Below are 24,126 nucleotides of genomic sequence, written 5' to 3'. Positions count from 1 at the left end.
TGATGTGCAGTGGTACCTCGGGTTAGAGACGCCTCAGGTTACAGACGCTTCAGATTACAGACTCCGCTAACCCAGAAATAGTACCTCGGGTTAAGAACTTTGCTTCAGGATGAGAACAGAAATCGTGCGGTGGTGGCAGTGCGGCAGCAGCGGGAGGCCCCATTAGCTAAAGTGGTACCTCAGGTTAAGAACAGTTTCAGGTTAAGAACGGACCTCCAGAACGAATTAAGTTCTTAACCCAAGGTACCACTGTAGTGGATAACATGTTGAACTTCAACCTGGGTTCAGTTCCACAAAACTCTTTCCTTTAGTTATTTACGTGGAGGAAATTACCATTTGAACTTTTTTTGGTGGAGAAGGAATAACTTCACATTGCTTGGACTGCATTCCAAGTTCTCCCACACTCCTTCCCCCCTAATGTTTTAAATTTAGATTTTAAGCACCTTAGGGCATCGTCAGTCTCTTATTTGTGTTATTGTATGCTTTGTGATGGTGCTATATAAATAACAAACAACTTTTCAGCTTTGGGAAAGCAAGTAGTTCTGTGCTAACTCTCTGCTTCAGCATGCTGCACCTTCATTGTTTTTGATGCACCACTCATATAGCATAGAGCAGGGCAGGAAGTGCTCAGTGGTTGCTTAGCAACTGATTGACATCTTCCACAAGCAGTGCAGGACCTTTTCCTTGAGACAGCTTTTAGTGGCAAAGAGTAACCCAATACAGAAGCAGTGTTCTAATATATACTAGGCTTCATTCATTTCATTAAAAATGGTTATTTTCACACGTTTATGAGTATACCTGTACTGAACCTTTAGAAGGAAGCAGGCTATAGTCCAAATAAATAACACACAAATACACAACCTGCTGAACAACAAATAATTTCTTGGCACATTTACTTTATTTTCTATTCTATTCTATAGTCCTATTCTTGGCTGCCAGTATTGTAATGACTTTATACAAAGCTTGGTATGGGCAGTGTCCAGTGCTGTTGCCACCTCTCAAAAAGATTACTGCAGAACTGGAAGGGATGCCCATAAGGGAATCCAAAATCATCAGAAGGGTGGAGCAATTCCCCTCTGAGGAAAGGTATCAGTGCTTAGGTCATTTTTCATTTTAAAAAGGACAGAATAAAGGAAGTAGTTCTTCACATAGCACATAGTTAAACTATGGAATTTGCTACCACAGTATGTGGTGATGGCCACCGACTTAGAGGACTTTAAATCAATTCAAGGAAAACATAAGACGAATCAGCTCAAAGGCCTATCCAGCCCAGTTCTGACAGCGGCCAACTAGATGGCCTGTGGGAACCTGAAAAGCAGGGAGAGAAACCCTATCCTACTGTTATTGACTGCTATTCAGAGGCATGCTGCCTCCAATCCTGGAGGTGCTTCACAGCCATCATTTCCAGTGGCCACTGACAGTTTTCTCCTCCATAGATTTGTCTAACCCTCTTTTATGTAACCTAAACTGCTGGTGCATGAGTCGTAATTCAGCTTTACCAGAATGTGATTCAGGTCATACCTAGGAAATAAAACGGCCAAGCAATTGCACTGATTCTCCTTCATTCCTGTTTCGTAGTAATCCTATCTCAAACACAGGAACCAAGCTTCGTCCCTGGAAATAACACTCTGGGCTCAAAGTGGAACAGTTGACTTAGTTCTGAAGTGTACTAGTTGAACTGGGTGCTCATATGAGAAGTGGTTTAACATAGAAACTTGGATGGAATAATTTGATCTAAGAAGCCTTGTTTACAATCAACAATATGCACTCTGACCACTATATCACTGGCTTTTCTGACAGAGACCTTTTAATCTATAATAATTTTCCAAAGCATGTGCCTACACAGCAAACAAGATCCTCATCCTTTCATTCACACATAAGTATATTTTACTATTTTCCCTAAATAATTCATTAATCTTCACAACTGGTGAACTAGAATAGCTGAAGCAGCAATCCTGAGAACCCTGTGCCTTTTGCAATTATTACCTAAAATTTTCCCCCTGTTGTAGATTACAGTTGCTCCAGAATTTGAACATTTTCACATGATTTCTGCAAAACCTTCAAGCAGCTACTCCAATGATATGACTTGGGAGCTGACCATAGCTGGGAATTGCTCCCTAAGTCCTTCTGCAATGTTTCCACTGTCACAAAATATTTCAATATCCACCAAGTCTAGTACTTATAGAGTAATTCCAAAATCTATGATCAGGGCACATTTCTGCAACCAAATCTATTTAACATAGCTCTCACATATCATTTTCTTATTTGAGAAGTGAGGAAGTGTGATGGCAAAGAGTTCCCTCATTCAAAGCCCACCTGAATCACAAACTCATTACCTAGTCCTAGTCTCAAGCAAGCCACTGTTCTTTCAGCCATCTTTGATGTGGGGATAAAAAGGTAAAGGGACCCCTGACCATTAGGTCCAGTCGTGACCGACTCAGGGTTTGCGGCACTCATCTCGCTTTATTGGCTGAGGAGCCAGTGTACAGTTTCCGGGTCACGTGGCCAGCATGACAAACCACTTCTGGTGAACCAGAGCAGCTCAAGGAAATGCCGTTTTTACCTTCCCGCCGGAGCGGTACCTATTTATCTACTTGCACTTTGACGTGCTTTCAAACTGCTAGGTTGGCAGGAGCAGGGACCGAGCAACGGGAGCTCACCCTGTCGCAGGGATTCAAACCGCCGACCTTCTGATTGGCAAGTCCTAGGCTCTGTGGTTTAACCCACAGCGCCTCCCGCATCCCGATGTGAGGATAGTACAGGCTTATTTAACAGGGTTCTAATAAAAATCCCTGAAATAATGCATGTAAATAACTTTGAACACTTGAAATAATTCTGTATGAGCATTAAACTTTGGGAACTTTGGTGAAGAAGCAAGGATATAAACTTCAAAAAGAGTGGTGGTCATAGAAACTGCTTGCTGCTCACAGGATTAGTGTTTTTCTGTAACAAGGGAGAAGTGCTGAATACATTTTGTTCCCAGGAGACATTGCTAATACAGTACATCTTTGCACACTGCCAGCAAGGTGCAGCTGCTCAGTAGCCAGTCAGCTTTCTGCTTCTCTCCATCACTCTTCGATAGCACAATATCTTACTAAGCATATTCAGCCTTCAGTTCTGAAACACCCACATCTAATCAGACTACCCCAATTTCAACTGTGTTGTCTGCTGCATAGCAGCCTGCTGTCCGATTATAGAGTTGCCTGAGACCAAGGATATGCAATGGTGATGAATGGCTAAGATCACATGGCTCTTCCTGAACCACTTGTCTTTTCATAAACATTTCCCTCACCTTAAACACATCACCCTTTCAAAGGCCAAAGTGAAGGCCAATCATGGGGCATCATGAACTAGTTGGAGAATGGCTTGCCTGTGGTGGAGACGATGTTTTTCAAGATGAAAAACATACCCAATGTCTTATCCCTTAGGCAAGCAAATAATAATAATAATAATTTATTATTTATACCCCACCCATCTGGCTGGAAGCCGCCACTCTGGGCGGCTTCCAACAAAACACTAAAATACAATATTTGAATAAATTCAAATATGTTGAAAAGGAGCAAACAGATAAGGCAGCAACTGACAGGGCTGGGCAGATGTGCACAAGTTCCCAGTAGAAGTCACAAAACAGGATTACCCAGGCCAAGATCGTGCTATGATTTCAGAATCCCTCATTGGAAGAGTAGAGGAAAACGATACCAGATTCTATCTCTTCAGAACACACACATGCACAGGTGGACCCCACACCTCAAGGAAAGTAATAATAATAATAATAATAATAATAATAATAATAATAATAATAAAATATTTATATCCCGCCCTCCCCGGCCAAAGCCGGGCTCAGGGCGGCTAACAACAATCAAATAATCAAACAATCAAATAATCCAACATTTTAAAAACATTTCGTTATAAAAATTAATTAAAATCAAATTGGTGGCAACCGTTAAGCAAAATTCTGAGCAGGTTGCCAGAGGAGGGAGTCAGGCTGTGCCCTAACCAAAGGCCTGGTGGAACAGCTCTGTCTTGCAGGCCCTGCGGAAAGATGTCAGGTCCCACAGGGCCCTAGTCTCTTGTGACAGAGCGTTCCACCAGATTGGAGCCGCAGCCGAGAAAGCCCTGGCTCTAGTTGAGGCCAGCCTAAACTCTCTGTGGCCTGGGACTTTCAGGATGTTTTTATTTGAAGACCGTAGGTTCCTCTGTGGGGCATACCAGGAGAGGCGGTCCCGTAGGTACGAGGGTCCTAGGCCGTATAGGGCTTTGAAGGTTAAAACCAGCACCTTAAACCTAGCTTGGGAAACAAAACATTTGTTGTTTTCCTAAGAAGAAGTTTTATCCAGCACCAACTAACAGTTGTCACACTGTCAGTTACATATGCCACACCAATCGTCACATTTCAAAGCTAAGAAATTTTTAATTGCTAGTTGTGAACTCAGGACTGTCAATATAGGGTGTAATATGTACACACACAAACAAACCCACATTCAAAGCTATCTGTTTGCTGGCGCAGTAGGGAATGGAGGTAAGCAAACACTTTCTAGCAAATAGATCAATTGCTCCAGCCAGCTGAAACTGACAATTGCTCTATCCCTGACCTTGCATTTGGAAAGAAGATGGGCTCATGAACTCATTTCCACATGACAATGCTCCAGCAAAGTGATTTGCTTGCCTGTGAGAATAGTGGAGAGTTCTTCTCAGTCCTGTCTTCTCAGGCTCAATTGAAAGCAGCTCAGTGATGGCCTTTTGTGCTATAAGTGCAAGAAAGACTCCACTGAAGATGTGTGCAATTAAACCCACTTTGCTTGCTGCTCTTTTGATTCACAGAGACTCCCTGGGCAGGTGTTGCCACACACAATGGAGAAAGAAAACCTAATCTTTCCAGCAAAATGTACCACCCTTTGTCGTCCCCCTACCTCATACCCCACCAAAACAAATAAAAAACCCACAGATGGGAAAGTAAACATATTTTATTGTAATTTCTCTTTTGTATACACACACACACACACACACACACACACACACAGAGTGATTACTGTGATCGCTATTTTAAAAAAGAATATGGCTGCTATCAATATACATGTTTTCTTGCAAAAAGCAACTTCTTTCTATGACTAATGGATGGTGTATGCTGAGCAGCAGCATCCAAGGAAGACCTTATTGTGTGGGTCCCTCCCTTTGGCGAGAGGAGGATGCTTTTCTGCAGGAAGAATGCTGACATAGCAGAAATAGAAGGACTTCATTAACTTTGCACATTTTCTTTCCTGCTCCCCCTCCTTATTATTTATTAGCAACACACAATCCTGAATTCTGCCTTAATGAATAAGGCCACAATAAACAAAGCATCTGGCTTGTGAGCAAAGCCTAATAACCAGGAATCTAAGCAAAAATGAAACTGTAGCTTTGCCAGAAAAGCATCAGAACACAACCATGCAGCCTGCACAGAAACATACAGATGAGCCAAAGGGAGGAGCAAACACCCATGTCTGCAGGTTAAGGTGAACTGTTGTGATCCTGGTGGAGAGAAATGCAGGCAACTGCTTTAAAATGAGAGGCTCTAAGTAGGCTTGTTTGTATTAGAGGTCGTCATAAACTTCTCTGAGCAGCTGAATAAGCTGCAGGGACGTTCTCTTTGCCATCTGCTCCTTTCCCAGAACACCTCCTGCAAATCAAGAGTCAGTCTGCTGGTTTCTATTCCTGTTAACCTCTAATCACCCACAAGGGCCCTTCTTTGCTTTGCTCTTTATCTGCGCCAGCTAATGCGTGAAGTGGCCTTCGCTTCCCATCTGTTCCAGCATTAGTAGAGTTAAAGAACAATGCAGCTTGCTCGTTTCAAGCATTCACTTACACAGATGCCCTGGTATTAACTCAATTTTCCACTGTTTGCAACTACTATCCATACAGGATTTGGAACATTTGCTTATTTCAAAGCCAAAAAATAAAACTTTCTCCTATTTGCTTGGTGCAAATCAAACTCTCCCAATTCCCCATGCCCATCTGATTCAAATTATTAGAAATACAGAATTTATTAACACATGTTCTTTTAAACAGGCCTAGGGTGTCTCCTTTTTCCCCAGTCAGGACCCAAGGCATTAGTCAACACATCCACTACTAGGCTGTCATTCCTTAGACAAATGGATTTTTAATCTGCCCATGCATGCCTGAATTAGTAGGCACTACATGCAAGGTTGCTCAAAATAAAATTGGAAATGGAAATGGAAATGAAACCTTGGCATTAATCAATCCCAAATAGTCTGGCTTCACTAGCAGTGTCAGGTATATCTATATATCTATCTGTAGTAGACCAGTTTTAGAATGAGGCGAGTTTGTTCTGAAATTTGCATATCATCAACACGCGTGTTCATCAGCAGAGTCAGCATAGTTGACTATAGCAAGTTGCTTGTGAACTACAACATCAGCTCGCTTTTGTCTCTTCCAGCAAAAGGAAAAGCTTTGGAAATGGCAAAAATTGATTAATAAACTGACTGATGGTCGTAAGAGTTCAGCCCCACCACACCTCAAACCTAAGAGCCCCCTCAGGGTCCTCCACGCTGAGGAACCACTGGAGCGGGGCATTCCTGCCCCAGGATTAGAGATCCCCACACCAGCAGCCTGAGTTCCTGGCCTGCTCTCGTAACACCCCCCCCGCCCCATCTTTCTCGGGGTCAGAGAAGAAGTGGGGGTGGCAAGCCAAACAGGAACATCACAGGTGCCACCATAGTGCTAAGGTAGCTGTATGTGAGGCTACTTGGCCTAAGGGGGAAATGAATGGAAGCACCTGCTTGGATCAGGGCCTGAGAGCCCAGAAAGGTTAGAGCCTCCAGCTCCTCTATAAGCTCCTGAGCTGCTTCACTGCTGAAGTAACAGCTCATATCCAAGATGCACCCAGTGGTGGAGCAAGGAGGGTGTGGTGGGTGTGGTCTGCCCCAGGTGTCATCCCTGGGGGGGGTGACATCGCTGCCCTGCCGCTGGGATGCTCGTCACGGGCGTAGCCCCCGGGTGCACAGCATGTGTGCCGCTCCGGGTGCCAGAGCAGCTAGCTCCACCTCTGGCTGCAGCCTTGACCTGGGAAAATGGACAATGCTGTATTAAGGAGAAACAGATCCGTTTCTTCTGTTTTGCTAATAGATGTGGTCATCTTTTGTTAACTGTCAGAATGAATATTCTGATTTCATTGTATTAAACTGCAGCTTGTTTTATTAAATTTGTTTTTAAAAATAAATCCACAATTCATTAACTAACATTTTCAACTCTAAAATGATAGTTAACATAGAGGTTCCCCCCCCCCCAATGCAATACACATTGTACTATCAAGTTGCCTTATAAAATACAAATAAGCTGAATGCTGAAACACAGCTCCTGGCAGCCTGACTCATAAAATCAGCACACACCAAACTCTTACTAGGACCCTTTTGCGTCTCTCAAACACCAAGCTTAATGGGGAAGGAGGGATTTCAGATGTACATCCAGTAGTCAAGATCTTCCAGTTACATAAATAATATCCGCTGACACTGCAGTCCAACACATGGTATGCAAATACACCAAAGTAATTAAACGGTTTATTTTGTTTCAGCTATTGCAGGGAGCCAAGAACATTTCAGATCTCCTTGAGCTGTTCCAAAGATCTGCGGAGGTACCGCCTAGCATCAGCATCCCTGCCTGAATAAAAATTGAGTTATGTCTGCTTAATCCTGTTAATCGGTCATAGTCTCCTTGTACCCATTGTCTGTCTCCTGGTTTGCGTTCTTCCCCGCCAACCCCCCCCCCAAAAAAAAACACTTCAGTGCATGGAAACGTCCTTTGCTGTCTGCATTCCCAATCTCAGTGATGACCTGCTTTTCCGTGAGACAGCCTCCCTACCACGTCTGTAAGTTTTCCAGGCCTTTTGTTCTCTTTGGGCACATCCAGACTCCAGGCAGCAGAACAGGCTTATTGATTGCCTCTAGCCAGAACAGCTTCTTGGTGACAGCTTGGTTAGTAAGGCGTAAAATGAGGGGTTTTGTCCTGATATGCATATGGCTAGACATGTAAATGGAAAACTAGTATTAAAAACCACTATTAAGTAAATATGCTGCTGTTTAAAAAATCCTACAACTGTTCTTGTGAAAATCGCTATAGTCCAGCCCGGGGATGCTTCACTCCCCTTTTCAAGAAACTACGAAGGAGGCATTTTATAGGTTATTGTTACCACTCAAAATGCAATATAAAATATATATTCACACACAGAGCAAGTCTGAAATCTGCCATTACCCCAAACAATGGGTGGCCAATAGGTACTTCATGGGGAAGGAATAATGTGCCCATTATGATTGAATAAACGTTGTGGTCTAAACCACTGAGCCTCTTGGGCTTGCTGATCAAAAGGCCAGTGTTTCGAATCTGCACAACACGGTGAGCTCTGGTTCCTCTGTCTCAGCTTCTCTCAACCTAGCAGTTCGAAAGCATACCAGTACAAGTAAATAAATAGGTACCACTGTGGTGGGAAGGTAAGCAGCATTTCTGTGCACTCTGGCTTCCATCACGATGTCCCACTGCACCAGAAGCAATTTAGTCATGCTGGCCACATGACCCAGAAAGCTGTCTATGGACAAACGCCGGCTCCCTCAGCCTGAAGCAAGATGACCGCTGCATCCCATTGCCTGCTTCTAAACTTAACATATGAAGTAGGCAACTATTTGACACAGTTGCCACTAGGTAAGTACACATGTCTCTTACTACCTTTCACTTCCAACTAGTTCTTAAGGACACAGTAACATTTGCTTCTGTCCATGGGGTCACGAAGAGTCGGACACGACTAAACAACTAAACAACAACAACATTTGCTTCATTTTGTGGAACAGGCCTCTTTTTAAATAAGAGTTCCACCTTTCAGCTTCTCTGGCAGCCAGTGCTAGTTATTTTGTGGAGAACTTGATCGCAGGACCAAAACCAGCAGAGGCTTGTTTGTTTGTTTAAAATGTTTATATCTTAGCTTTCCAGTAACAAATCCCAAGGCAGCTTTAAAAAGAACAATAATGGCAAACAGCAATACAAAAAAGAGAACAGACAAATTTTGTTAACAGGCAACGTAAATACAACAATTCTACAAAATAATTCAAACACCAAGGCTTCCTACAGAGCAGCTACATTTTTTAAATTATTTATTCAAAACATTTTTAGGTTGCCTTTAAAGACAAAAACTCATCTGAAGCCAGCCTGAAGAAAATCTAAAACCATAAAACCACAAATGCAATAATTCACCACAATTTGAAAACAACAGTTTACAAAAAATTCCAAGGAAACCAGCTAAACTATGGCTAAAACTAACAGGCAGTTTAAAACACAATACAGCATCTATAATCCAAAAAGTCAGAAGCATTCTTAATCACAATCACCCCTTTTAAAGGCCATTCAGAGCCCCTCTATGGGAGCCTATGGGAGCCATGCCCCTTGGAAGGGAATGGCACACATTAGGTGCCAATACTAAAAAGACCCTGTGCCTCATATCTGCCCATCTAACTGACTTTATCAGCAGGCTAGCAAGCACAGCCTCTGAGCAAACTCAGGTCACACCCATGCTATCCATTTAAAAAATCATTTAACACATTTGGCTCTGTTCAAAGAATTTTGGGCACTGTAGCTTGTTAAATTTGCTGGGAATTGTAGCAATGGGATGGGTAAGCTACAGTTTGCAGTGAGTAGCCATGTACTTTAAATGTATGCTGTGGATGTGACATTTAACTAGCTTCCTTAAAAATCAAAAGAAAGGTCTTTACACTGCAGCAGAAGGCCATCAAGAAATAAGGTGAGCCTCCCTAGGCAAAGGATTTTAAAGGCTTGGCACAGGGAGGAAATGTAATTTCTGAAAGGAGAGTTGTCAAGATACAAGCTTGCCTTAAAACACACACACACACACACCAGGGAATCCTTCATCCTCTCTGATCTCATGTATGGACAGAGTCGTCGTGATTACAGTGGCACCTCAGGTTACATACGGTTCAGGTTACAGGCGCTCCAGGTTACAGATGCTTCAGGTTACAGACTCCGCTAACCCAGAAATAGTACCTCGGGTTAAGATCTTTGCTTCAGGATGAGAACAGAAATTGTGCTCTGGAGGTGCAGCAGCAGCAGGAGGCCCCATTAGCTAAAGTGGTGTTTCAGGTTAAGAACAGTTTCAGGTTAAGAACGGACCTCCGGAACGAATTAAGTACTTAACCCAAGGTACCACTGTAGTGCTTTTTGTGTGGCTCAAGTGACAACATTCAGTAGTGCCACGTATGCTCCTGGGCTGAATCCTCAAGGCATTGTGTCCTGATGAGGTTTAACCAGACCTCCAGCATCTTCTCTTTAGGTACACAAACATCCATTGTCATGAGGAAATCATGTCTGCTCTTGATTTAAATTCACATTTCTCTCTGCTCAGAATGTATTCATACAATACAAAACAGCAATCTGAGACAGCTGAAAGGATGCATGTTCAGGATTAGAAAGAACCCAAGTTGCCTCTTAACACATTTAAATCACTCTTTTGTGCTTACAGTCAGAATGGTAGAAGCGTGCCTTTCTTCCCAATTCAATACACAGTTCTGTGTAGAGTGGCCATTCTGTTGTATGAGTCATGGGGAAAAATTGCTCCAGACTGAAGTAATTCAGACTGCAGCATGATCTGACACACTATGACTAGTTCTTTTCTTAAAGAAACTGGTCAACTTTCAAGACAGGAGATAGTCATTAATTCTACTTTAACACACAATGAATTAGCAATGTTATACTGTTCAATCCTTATCCAAAAGTAAAAAAGGAAAGATGATGTTGTATGATACACTCTCAGTAGGAGGATCCTTTCTGGTCAGCAAGTATTAGAAATCACCCTAGAATTGGCCTAACTAAACACCTTCAAGACAATAATGCCCATTTACACCACAAAGAACTCATAACCCACCTACTATCAGCAGCCAGAAACATCATAACTAGACACTGGAGAGACCTGTCAGGAGTAAGCATGGACCAATGGTACCAAATAGTATGGGAAACAGCCTTACTAGAAAAATTAACCAATAAACTGAAACTGACACGGGGACAAATAGAAGAAGATGCCTTCACCCTGGTATGGCTCCCCTTTATCACATACACAGCCCAACAAGACAATGACAAAAATCCACTAACAGCATACAAATCAATATAGCTAACCTGATCCAAAACACCCACCCACCCCACTCACACATGAAAAAAAAAGATCACCACAGCCAATCACAAACAAACAACCACACCCTACGCCAACCCCAACCTCTCTCACCACCAAAGGAACACAGCAAAGAACCTGCTCAAGCGACACTGACACAAAACCCCACATATATTAAGTAAAATAGAAACATCGTCACCCCACCCCACCCACACTCACCTTTCCCCCTCCACATCTTCCCCCCTTTTCTTTCTAATGTCTCAACAAATGAAACTGATCTGTAAAAAATGTTACTTGAAAAAAAAGAGAGACATTCCACATACTTTTGTACACCAAGAAAATCTTTAATAAAAATAGATTTAAAAACCACCTTGATTTGTAAAGCTTTATGCGGCAGAATGCACAATTTCATATTATAAATGGAAGATGACTCAACGCATCCAAACTATGGAAGTCTATCTGTCACCAGTCTTAAGGTGGAGGTATTATGCAGGCTGCCTCACTAAAATTCAAACTCCTGATTAAAACTGTGTTAGGAAACATTACTATTCCATACACAACTATGCTGCAGCCACCTTCATTTGTTTTTGGTGCAGTGCAAACATCTATAATGATACCATCATCAGGGTGACTATTGCTATAAGGAGAAAAGATGCAGATGTAGAATGAAGAAAAGTGGTACTTGTCCTGCATGAAATCCATAATACAAATCCTCAGGGGGTGGGAAGCAGCGATCAGAAGGGAAAGGAGGGTTGTAAAGCTAGGAGGGAGATTTTCTTTTCTTTTTTTTTGGTCTGAAGTGATAATAAAATACCACCAGAAACTGAACTTGCTTTTCAGATATCCAGTGTTACATAAAACAAACATACATATGTATATATGCATGTGTTTCTATGCATTAGAGCACAATCTAATCCACCGAGCTGTGCTGCCTGAGGAGGTCAAAATTTGGTAGAGGAGTTCCTCCCCTGAGCTCTGCACCTGCCTAAAGCATACAGAGGATCTTGGGGCATTATGGGGGTGGGGTGGAGTTGGCCAGCTATGGATCTACAGGATCTCAGGTCAGACTGTTTCCCAGAACAGGGCTGACATGAGCCCTTCTGCTACACCATCCGGGAGCTGGCACAGTAAAAATTACCAACGTTACCTCACCGCCCAACCCCCCCCCCCAACAACCCAACAGTGAAAACCAGATGAAAACCAAACATGCCTATGAAGTAAACATAAAAATCCCATTTTATGTCACATAATCAACTACAAAGAGCTAAAACAACCTCCTAAGGACTAAAAGATAAACCAACCACTATCAAAAGTGGAAACTAAGAATATTAATAGCACTCTTTAACATATATAAATTTTGAAAGATAATACATTTTAAAAGAGTATTAAACAACATTAGATGTTAAAAGGTATTGGGGAATTTTTGAAAAGTTTGTTGCTGCTGAAAAAATGTTACTAGGTGCTAGGCAAGACTCTCTAGGGAGAGCATTCTGGTGCCAGGGGGCCACTGCAGAACAGTTCCTGTGTCTTGTAGCTGCTTTCCATGTTTCAGATTCATAGGGCACTCTAAGAAGGGCCTCTGCTGCTTATCTGAGGGCATAAACAGGAATATATAGAAAGAGAGCTTGCTTCCAGTACCAAGGTCTCTAACCTTATAGGGCCTTATAGGTCAAAACCTACACTTCAAATTGGGCCTGGAAATGAATTGAACACTAGTGCAAGAAAGAAAGGACTGTCATGCTGTGTTGACAATGCCCAGTGCTACTTAAAGCTCTCACCATTATATTCTGCATGGAGTGAAGATTCTGCACCCTCTTCAAAGCTACACAGAATAAGATGAGGTAAAGCAAATAGGAGGTTACCAGAGCATGGGTCACTGAGGTTAGGTTATCTACATCCAGGTAGGCCAATGCCATGGTAGAATTCAGTCACTATGGAGTTGAGGAAAGAAATCCAGAAAGTAAATTTCAGCAAGGCGCTGGAAAAAAACATGAATGTGATGTGGAACAAGGAACCTAAAAGGACAATGTTAGTAAGATTTCAAGAAGCAACATTCACATTTCTGCATAGGAGGTATTTAGCACTATTAAAACTTCATAGAAAACTCCATAAAACAAACCCTATGATCTCAGATGAATGCTGGAAAGGTTGTTTTATTTGTGGTGGGAATGAAGATATTTAAAGGAATTTAGGGTGTTTTTTTTAATTTTCCCTCTACAATCTCAATTATATAGATTCAATTAAATAGATTTGGGATACTGTAAGTTCATGTTCTGCTTTTTGTATCTATTGTAATTGTGACATCTTTGAGAATATGCTCTGCCTATATAGATGTTATTATTGTTTTCTTTCTTGTCAATTGTTAAAAGTAACTAAGCATTTTTTAAAAAATGATTCTGGAAAAGAAAGGTCAAAACATTTTACCAGAAGTAGCCTATGCCATTGCTTTCTAGGTATCTGCAGTGCATACACATATTCAAACCACAGTAAATGCGAAGTTCTAAAATTACATTTACTCCCTTTCTCATTCTAGCTATGCTGACCATGCACATCACATTTTCCAGTAGTTTTTCCAGAGGCATAAATCCGTTCAATGTCTATGAACATCTTTCCTGCCCCGTGGAATTACAGGGACAACTCGATATTTACTTTGCACTGTTGAGCAAAGGGTTTAAATTGTGTTGGAAAAGCCATCTGTTTGGATTAATAACTGCTTTGTTTCTGAAGCAACTCTAGCCCTGAAGTAATGGATTTGTTTCAGGCTTAAACACAGAGCCATTTTCCTTGCCATTTCATGGTTGAGTTTGCACATGCCTGCAGAAGCGTCAAGAGCTGGACAAAACAAGTCTGGTTTACAGTTCCAGAAATACAATTTCCAACAGCTCAAGGAGAAAAGCTGAAGCCTACTTTCTAAATAAAGTCTAATGCTCTGAACAAATTTCTAACCCTGAGAGAGACTGACATATTGCAGGCAAATTCAACAAGATTTAGAATTCCAAGTAAGGTGTGATCCAAAAATCCATGACAAACATGATAGGAAGGGACTGCAAGTTCACCTTGTCAAATGCTTTTTAAAGGGTGTGCTGGAACCACAGGGAGGAGGTATAAGAGAGAAAAAGAGAGAAAGACTGCATGAGTGCACAGTGGACCTAGCATATGCTCTATGTGCTATACATAAGAAGCCAGATCTCTAGTAGATGCTGACAACCCAGGGCACAAAGCTAAAGAGATGGACCAACAGGAAGCTGATGGAGGCCAGCAGGACTGGGTAGAAGGGACCTCTAACCAATCCAAAGTCCCCAATGTGGCACAAAGCGGGGTTGGTTTGCTCTGCCCATTAATAGCTACAAATCAATTGTACACGGTTTTTAATTCTGTTTTGTAAACTTCTGTACCCTGCCTTATGCGCAAAGCATTATAACAATGTCTGAATGAATGAATGAATGAATGGTCAGTTATTTTTCATCACTATATTATTGTAGTCCTAGCAAAAGATTCCAATAATGTATATTCCACAGTGCCCACTCTTAAAAGCTATTCATTCATTTTCTATTATGGCACAGTTCAAATAGCATATTACCCAAAAAGCAAAGCCCATTAACTGATTTCACATTTCCATAAACCCATTAAAAATACTGGATACCTAATACATATACAGTGGTACCTCGGGTTAAGTACTTAGTTTGTTCCGGAGGTCCGTACTTAACCTGAAACTGTTCTTAACCTGAAGCACCACTTTAGCTAATAGGGCCTCCTGCTGCTGCCGCGCCACTGGAGCACTATTTCTGTTCTCAACCTGAAGCAAAGTTCTTAACCTGAAGCACTATTTCTGGGTTAGCGGAGTCTGTAAACTGAAGCGTATGTAACCTGAAGCATATGTAACCTGAGGTACCACTGTATATGATGATATCCAGCATTAGTCATATTCGGAGTAGACCCATTGAAATTAGTGGGCTTAATCTAATGATTTCAAAGGGTCTGTTCCATGTATGACTAACGTTGGATATCACCCATAGTGTTCAGGACCCTGGTTTTGGAAAGGGAAAAACTAATACAGTGGTACCTCGGGTTACATACACTTCAGGTTACATACGCTTCAGGTTACCGACTCCACTAACCCAGAAATAGGGTTAAGAACTTTGCTTCAGGACGAGAACAGAAATTGTGCTCCGGCGGCGCAGCAGCAGCAGGAGGTCCCATTAGCTAAAGTGGTGCTTCAGGTTAAGAACAGTTTCAGGTTAAGAATGGACCTCCGGAACGAATTAAGTATTTAACCCGAGGTACCACTGTACTTTGTTATTCAATGGCCCCCTTGCAGAATTAGACTTGAGGATTTTAGAGTGTATTTACGGCAACATATCACTCATAAATAAGGTCCAATATGTGATCCATTCTAATGCACACATATTATTCCTTGTTTGCTCTTGGAAAAACCTCAAAAGCTTAAATTGAGAGTCTCCAGTATTTAGCTGTGCCTTTTCTCCGTAATAGTGAAGGCCTGTTGTTATAGACACGACTCCACTTGTCCAATGTATTTGCTGTAAGTAACAGAACTACCATGCCAAAGTCACACTATACAGTTCTGATATAATGGAAATTTGTTCCGTTTGGTGAGCATTTTACTGAATGGTTTTCAAGTTGCTGTTCAACTTGCATTACATTCTTTCTTTAAGGGAACATTTGTAGCCTGCTTAATCAGAAAGTTGTCTAAGCAATGTACGTAATAAAACTGTCAATGAAACACAGATAAAATAATTGAATCCTGTGCTGTTGCACAGTATTTTTACCCGCACTTGGCTGCTAGATGTGTAATGCAAATATTGTAGAAGCTTCTCTGTATTGTGGGCTGGCAAGCAGAAAAGGGGAAGGCAGAATTCCAGCTAATTAAATTGCTCATTTGGAGTCCTGGTTTAAAGGCAGGAACAGGATGTTGGACATTTGGCAGGTTTTGTCTTACATTCTCTAAGCTACTCATATTTTTGAACTCTTTATCTGAGAGGTTGAACTGGTCAGTCAAGAGCTTTGCGCCTTTGCCTAATACAGATGTCAAGTTCAAACTCATGAGGATCTATGTTCCCATTTGAACTACCCAGCAACATCCTCCCCCCCTTCACCCACAAGTGCCTGCCACGTGCCTCATACAATGAACCCTCTGGATTGCCTCAGCAGAGGCTGCCCTGCAGGAATGCTGGCTTGCATTCCAGAGGCACTTTTCAACTATCCCCATGGCTTCAGCAAGGAGAGGCATTTCAGAAGGAGAGCCAGACCAAGGCATTCAGCCAAATCCCAGAATTACACATAATTTAGGGGGAACGGGGTAGCTGGCTTTGCAACCTGAGCATTCAAGAGCAAAGAAATTACTGTCTTTATGCCACTAGAGAGATCACCCATTGAGGAGGATGTAACCTCTTAATACCTCTCCATTAGATGTTCTGGCTTTGTTCTGCGTACCAAGTTGGAATGCTCCAGCAAACAAAACAGCACTTGTTACGTGGAAGCCAAGCAACCTAAATTCCTGCAATGCAGGCCACCTTTATAAACAGAATAACAAGATAGCTTGCACTAGAATCCATGAGAACAACAAAGTGCACAACACTGCAGGTGAGTGGAAGCATTGTTAGTCCTGTTTAAAAAACCGACTGATTTTCACAATAAGGTTCTGCTGCTTCCAGAGTCTAACCAACCACTGCATGGCTCCTCACACACCGCTTGATCCATCACAACAGCTCTGATGCAGCAAGATGACAAAAGGTTAAGAAATACACATCCCTTTTAGTCTGTATCAACACTTGCGAGTTTGCCACTACTGCTGTAAGATGAACCATCCCAGACAGGATATATCTGATGCAATATGAGGTAATATAGTACAGTACTGACACTTCTCTTGACACAGTCACAACACTAGGGAGCAGCTCACTTATCCTCAGTGCTGATTGTATGAGACTGCAACCCCCACCCCACCCCCACCACAGTATGTTGGTTAAGGCTGCCATACAGCCGGATTTTCCCAGACATTACCGGGATCTCAAAGGCGGAATTGACATCTGGTGGAAATCAGTGTCCTGAAATATGGCAACCCTAATGTTGGTTAGCTGCACATCATGGAATCCATCAGTGGATTTCAGCTGGTCCAGGCACCATTTGATGTGAGACAACCTGGTGTCAATGCCACTCTTGGTACCATGAGTGCACCCATGCACAACTAACATAAAGCAGGTCCTTTCTCTTCATGCAAATATGCACTACAGCTATAATAATCCCCAGATTGGTAAACATGTGGCTGAATATTGTGTGGCAGCGGGTGGCTGTGGTTAATTAGTTCAGAATCTCTCTCTCTCTCTCTCTCTCTCTCTCTCTCTCTCTCTCTCTCACACACACACACACACACACACACACACACAGGTCTCTTGTGGCATGCTTGTACAGCTAGCAAATACAAGTGACACCAAAATGACTTGGAGAGTGCACCATTTTAAGTGAATCTGGGACCAATTTTGGACGCTGGACCAATCTGCCTCTGATTTATTAAAAGCTTTTGTACTTCTAGCCTATCGGGAGAGGCGGAAAGAATCTCCTTGGTGCAAAGTCACTTCATAAATTTTATTGGAACTAAGCTCTGCAAGTCTGGAAGCTCTCTTGCCATTTCCTTTAAGGTCTTCAGCTCTGTTAAACGTTAACTGTAAAAAATAATCATATACTTCACATGACAAAGACACTAACAATCTGAGTCCAATAATTCACAGGGTAATGAAGGGAGTGGCCTTGTGGATTTTCATACTTCTAAAGCCCCTCCGGCATTAGAACAAAGACACCCATTTCCTCTCTGAAAGTTTCAAAGCCAAGATCTCTAGCTTTCTACAGCGGACCACATCAATACATTCTAATGCTGCATCTCTCATGGCACACAGTTGGCTTCAGAGTAGCACATAAAAACATGCTATAGATGAGATACACAGGATGAGGTCCGCAGGCCTTGGGGAGATCTAACGCAAATGAGGCTAAATAGTGCTTAGTGAAAAACATAACATACAGCAAACAAAACTGGCTCTACTTTTTGGCACTCAGGGTACAACCAGATGTGACATTGAGAGATCTGTGACCAGATTTCCTATTGCTGTTTTATGTAAGCTTAAAAGCAGCTGCAGGTCTCCCTGACTCTGGTCAAGACTGTGGTTTTGTGGGAGATGGGGTTCAACCCTTTCCTCTCTGTGATTCTAAATTCATAATCTGTCAATAATGTTGGACCCCATGCACACAATACCATAGCTGACATACTGTAGGTCAGAGGGAGATATTTAGACTACCAACTGGTCAGTGTCCTTGGGATCATTGTCAGTTATTGCAACTCCAGGATGCAGAAAGGACATCTGCAGGGGAGAGGCTGACCACCCATTCTCAGTCACACTGACCGATGAGCCTCAGGGGCACACAGGAGATGCCACAACTATGCTTTAGAATGGAGTACAAGAAGCAGGCGGACAGAATTTTGGTTTTGCATAGGGTGCCACCGAAATTTGAGACCCCAAGGCCCACCACTGCACTTGCACATCCTCAACACCTCTTTCAATACTAATGAATTCTCCTAGAGTGGTTTGATAAATTGGGGATTGGGGGTACTGTATAACAGTGATTCCACTGCTACTAGAGAATAATAGTGAATAGTGTCCTGCTTTACACCATGGCATTTGTGCTGTGTGGTCCCACAGGGTTCTATTTTGTCCCCAGTGCTGCTTAACACCTATATGAAACTGCTGGGAGGTGCAATCTGGAAATATTATTATATTGATTTAGTATATTCATTTTAGTATATTGATATCCCACCTTCCATCCATCACAGAACTCATGACAGTGTACATCTGGTTCCTAAGCAGTCTCCCATTCAGGCACTGACAAGACCCCAACCTGATTAGCATTTGTAATGTGGCTACATCATATGCCCTCGGGGCTAACTAATAAGCACCATTATTAGTAGCAGAGCAAATAACAGAATGGTATTTGCATAATGCACAGAAACATAAGGAACATGCTGGGGGGGGGGAGTTGTATTCACCTGGTTACATGTGGATCTTTCATAATGGATGGAGCTTCAGTATAAAATTTTATTAAAACTCTCAGTTGCTTCCCCTTCTTTTCAAAGGCAAAGAGAATAATTTGTCAGCAAAATGCAGCCATGTAGTACCATTACATGGCCTTCAACCAACAGCAGTTACTTTAGCAATGACCTACAAATTTCTAAGTGATTTTTTTTTATTAAACATACCAAATGGGATAGTGGAAGGAAAATGAACAACCACCACCACCACCACCTACAGAGAAAAAGTGTGGGAGAAGATGCTGAAAAGAGCTACGGGCATTGCCAGAATGGAGAATGACTTTGCATTCATTAAGTTAACCGCTTAGGAGAGCAAGAAAAGCAGCAATCTTTTATCAGTACCAGGTGAGAAACTCTGTCTCTTTCCAAGACATGTTGTTGGAAGTATTTGCTGAGGTGAAATGATGAGCCAAGAAACCTATTGCGAAAGATTTATACAATCTGAAGAGAAACCAGAGATTGAATTGAAACCTATTACATAGTGATTCTCTGCATGCTATTGCTTACTACGGCCTGAACACAGGCAGCTAAATATTGAGAAGTTGGGGTTCAACAAATGCCACACAGAAATCAGAGAGTACAATTTTCCCTTCTATATTATGTGCTGACTATCTGTAATAGTGGACTGGTTCCTGCTGTTGCCTTGGTATGGAGTTCAGCACCAATCTTAATTTGTTATATTGTGTTTTATAGTTTTAATAAAATTGTATATGCATAACTGCAGTGCGGCTATGAGGAAGGGTGATATAGAAATGAATGAATTAATATATGAATGAGGTCCTACCTACAGAACTGAAATCTAGGTATTGTCCCATATTCAATAGGATGGCAATCCCAAACAGTACAACAAAAAAATATGTATTTAAAAGAGTCAGGAATAAGGGTTCCAAATCAGAATGCTAAATATGAAAAACTATTCACGTTGCAACTCACTCTCAATACCAAGGGCAATCTCCGAATCTCCCCATGACTGTGCCCTCTACTGCACAGCTGACTAGAGCCCATCAGCAGGCAAAAGTGAGCATGGCTGAGTCATGCTGCAAAACTGTCCATGGAGGAAAAGATCACTCTGTTCTCCTTGGGCAGTTGTTTGCATTTCCATGGAGTGCAGTGAAATAAGAAGCATTGGATGTTTTTTGGCCAGGAAAAGGTGGATGAGGAACACCAACAGCTATACAAAAGCAAAGCTCATTGTCTCTGAAAAGAACCCAGTGATTAGCTGGACATTCTTTCAACTGCAATGTCATCCTGTGCCTTTTAGAATGGTGTGGTTGCAAACTGACCTAATGGTCACAAATAGTCTCTTCTAACTATGCACAAATAGTTTTCATTTCCATCCTTTTGCTGCAGGAAGACTGATTAATACATGGGCTTTGTGTATTACAAAATCCCATGCATGGTATTAGGCCCAAAACTCAAAAGGCTGAGAATCGGAGCTTGTTTTCCTGCAAGTTTCTAGCCCTTTGTATAAACCAATGTATAAACCTGTTTATAAATTACGGACTGCAGATTTCAGCTTTTCTTGGTGCAGAGTATAGGATACCTTGGCACAAATATTTTAATCTGTGTCAATAACCACCACTGGTTATCATTAATACACAGAAAGTAAGGCTTAATTGGTGAAGGGCTTAACAATATTTATTCTAGCCACCTTATCAATAGCTCCTGACTGATTAATCATAGCTATCCTCCATTTTACAAAGGGGAAACTGATGCTGACCAGCCTATGGCGAAGGGACAGGACGATGCCTTCCCAGTCTCATGCACAAAAGCCTCCTGGGCTGGCAACTGAACCTTACTTCACCACTGGTGATGGGGCAGCATCCTCTCCTGCACTTGAAGACAGCAGGGTAGCTTAGGTGCCACAGGGAAGGTTGTATGCCATACATAGCTCTGTCCTGAAACACCTTGCTGCACACCCCACCTTCAAGCATCCATGTGGAGACACCTGTTGGTGGGGAAACAAAGATGGAGGTGCAGAGAGAAGAGAAGATGAGCAATGGGGGAAAAGGGGGAAGCATGAACAGAGATGTTGAGAGGGAGCCTGCGTGCTACAGACAGAAAATGAAAGTTAAAGATTTATTTATTTATTTTAAGAAAAGCACCATTATGTTCAAATGGCAACAAAAATGCTTTCCCATGTTCAATAGGGTAAAAGCAGCTCTTGAACTGATAAAAACCTTTAAGTGGCCCTCAGAGCGATTTGAGGATGTACTTTCTGCTAAATAGAAAAGAACTAAAACCCTTTTGAGAATACCTCCCCACAGGAGGCGTTATTGTTACAACAAGGAGGTTAGCACATCATCACAAAGCCCTGTCTAAGGTGCAGGAGCAGATCTACATACTGGACTTAGGAGTACCTAAGTGTAAGCAATCTGCAGTACACACTCTCAATATACTTTCCTTCCATTAGAACCAATGTTTCCTTCCTTCAGAAGCTTATGGAGTATAATTTAATAATTTAATTTGTACCAGGAAATGAGAGGGCGAGAGATGGAGAATCATTGTGGCTCACATGAAGACCCTCCCAGAGCCCAAAGTAGACTTCACTGAGGGCAGAGAAGAGACTAGAGGTGTAGCAGTGTTTTGTTTAGGCTGGTCAGCCTCCCCACCTAACAGCTGATGTGCGCTGTGGTGCAGCAGCCACTTTTTTTTGCATCCTCCAGCCTCTGGCTGGCCCCAGAGCTTCAACTTCAGTTGTGGATATTTTTGCCATGGTCTTTTTAATCTGGATTGGAGAGAAAGCTGCAGAGAGGGTATTTAAAGGGTGTTTAGAGGGTGCTCTCCACTTACCCAATTTTCACTTATGTGTGCCAGAATGTAACCCCCATGTAAGTGGGGAATTGCCTGTATATTTGATTCAATTAGTTTCACCTAGAGTTGTGCAAAGAAGATTCCAATCCCCGCTCCCAATTCTCCTTAAATTCCAACCACAAAGTATGGGGGATCCTGCCTGCATCTCTCCCCTTGCCCTCTGATCTTAGGTTTTACAAAAGTTCATTTTCATGCTTAGGAGCCAGAATTAAAAACCCTTTAAAGAAAACTAATGCTTAAAAAATGCCATACATGGTCAGTGGTGAAGCTATACAAATAAGAGTTTTTCACAAACCACTTACAAAATGTTTCCAGGTGTTGGCCTCTCCCATGATGGCAGCTGACAACTTGGTCGCTGACCACAGGAGGAAAAGGAGAACTTGTGAATTTAAATGTAAGTTACAGATGTCATATAAACTTCCATATGCAATTAGTGCAAAAAAACTCTAAAAGATTCCAAAAATATTTCTATGCCAGTTAAGACTTTTGCAATATCTTTTATACACATAGATGGCTACAAATCTGCATTACTCAGCAGAGGCACTTTCCAGTTATTGATGTAAGAAATCAGAAGGCAAGGGCCCACAGCACTAATACTTCTAACCTATGATAGGCCTACTGATAAATCTTGGCTTCCTCTCGTGGCCTCTCCCCTCTGTTGCATCTCCAGGAGAAAATTGGTTGCATATGTAATCTACTGCCTTTCAGCACCACTCTGCCTGCAAACCTAATTTAGTACAGTGGTAAAAACCTTATAATGCAAGCAAGCATCAATTTTTTGGCTTACATAATCTATTGGATCAATGTCTGAAACTAATTGCTCTCATGGAAAAACTGCTAGCCTTGCAAGACAACCCAAGCTACCATCTCACCACCTTTCACTTCCTAGAACCATTAATCACACTCAGATGATTTATAGGTTATTGGGATTTTCTGATTAATTTTCCACATCTCCAGATCTGTCTGCCTCAGGTAGATACAGAGGGCAATATGAAACCACTGAACAAGTATTAGGTGCCTGTTCCCAATCTGAATGTTGTCAAAGTGGGGTAGGAGTGGGACAGAGGGAGGAGATACTTATTCTAGTCTTGTTCCATAAAGTTTCTTCCCTATTAGCATTCCAATGGTTTTAATCAGCTCCCAGCATTTTATCTATAACACAAGATAACAATGATTTGAGGATGTTTGTTATATCAGATGCTTTGGTACTCAAACAACTTGGAACCCAAATACTGCAAACCCAGAAGTAAGTGTTCTGGTTTGCGAACTTTTTTTGGAAGTCGAACGTGCTCCGTTTTGAGTGTCACACTTCTATTTTGAGTGTTACGTGGAGGTCTGTCTGCTTTTTCTATTTATTATGCGTTTTTGTTTTTGCTACTCTTTTTGTTTTGTTTTAGTGACTGTGTGGAACCCAGTTCAGCTACTGATTGATTGATTGATTGATTGATTCATTCATTCATTCATTCATTCATTGATCGATTTTGTGACTGCAGTACATTGTTTATTGCTTTCATTTTATGGATCAATGGTCTCGTTAGATAGCAAAATTCATGTTAAATTGCTCTTTTAGGGGTTGTTTTTAAAAGTCTGTAGCAGATTAATCCATTTTGCATTACTTTCTATGGGAAAGCACGCCTTGGTTTTGGAACACTTTGGTTTTGGAATGGACTTCTGGAATGGATTAAGTTTGAGAACCAAGGTACCACTGTAAGTCTCACCCTCATTAACAAACATTCAAACTCCAAATACCATCAAGCATTATATTTTGCCCTGTTAACATGGATTCAGAAGGAAAGCCAACCCCAAGTCACTGACCAGAAACACAGAACAAAATAGGACCAAGTCTTTCTTTCTTCTCTTAAAGCCTAAGATTTTCCGATGGAGACTGTTGGTCAGGTGCTATAACTGAGGTTAACTAGTAAGAAACAGCTAGCCAATGTGATGCCCTCCATATATTGTGGACCACAATTCCCATCATCCTTGACCAGGGCTGGGGCTGATGTGAGTTGTAGTCCAAAACATCTGGGGGGCACCAGGTTGGCTAGCCTGTGTATAAGGCACTCAT

At 41.9% G+C, this 24,126-nt stretch overlaps 1 protein-coding gene across 3 annotated transcripts in view; it reads right to left on the bottom strand.

The window, feature by feature from the left end:
* Window positions 1-24,126, bottom strand: part of ZSWIM5 (zinc finger SWIM-type containing 5) — a 110,769-nt gene that overhangs the window by 39,652 nt on the left and 46,991 nt on the right. The gene's annotated exons all lie outside the window — the stretch shown is intronic.

This window comes from Podarcis melisellensis (assembly GCF_964234715.1).
Source record: "Podarcis melisellensis genome assembly, chromosome: 6".
Classification (NCBI taxonomy): Eukaryota; Metazoa; Chordata; class Lepidosauria; order Squamata; family Lacertidae; genus Podarcis; species Podarcis melisellensis.
Note: the sequence above shows the minus strand (reverse complement) of the source record. Positions and strands in the feature narration are given on the sequence as shown.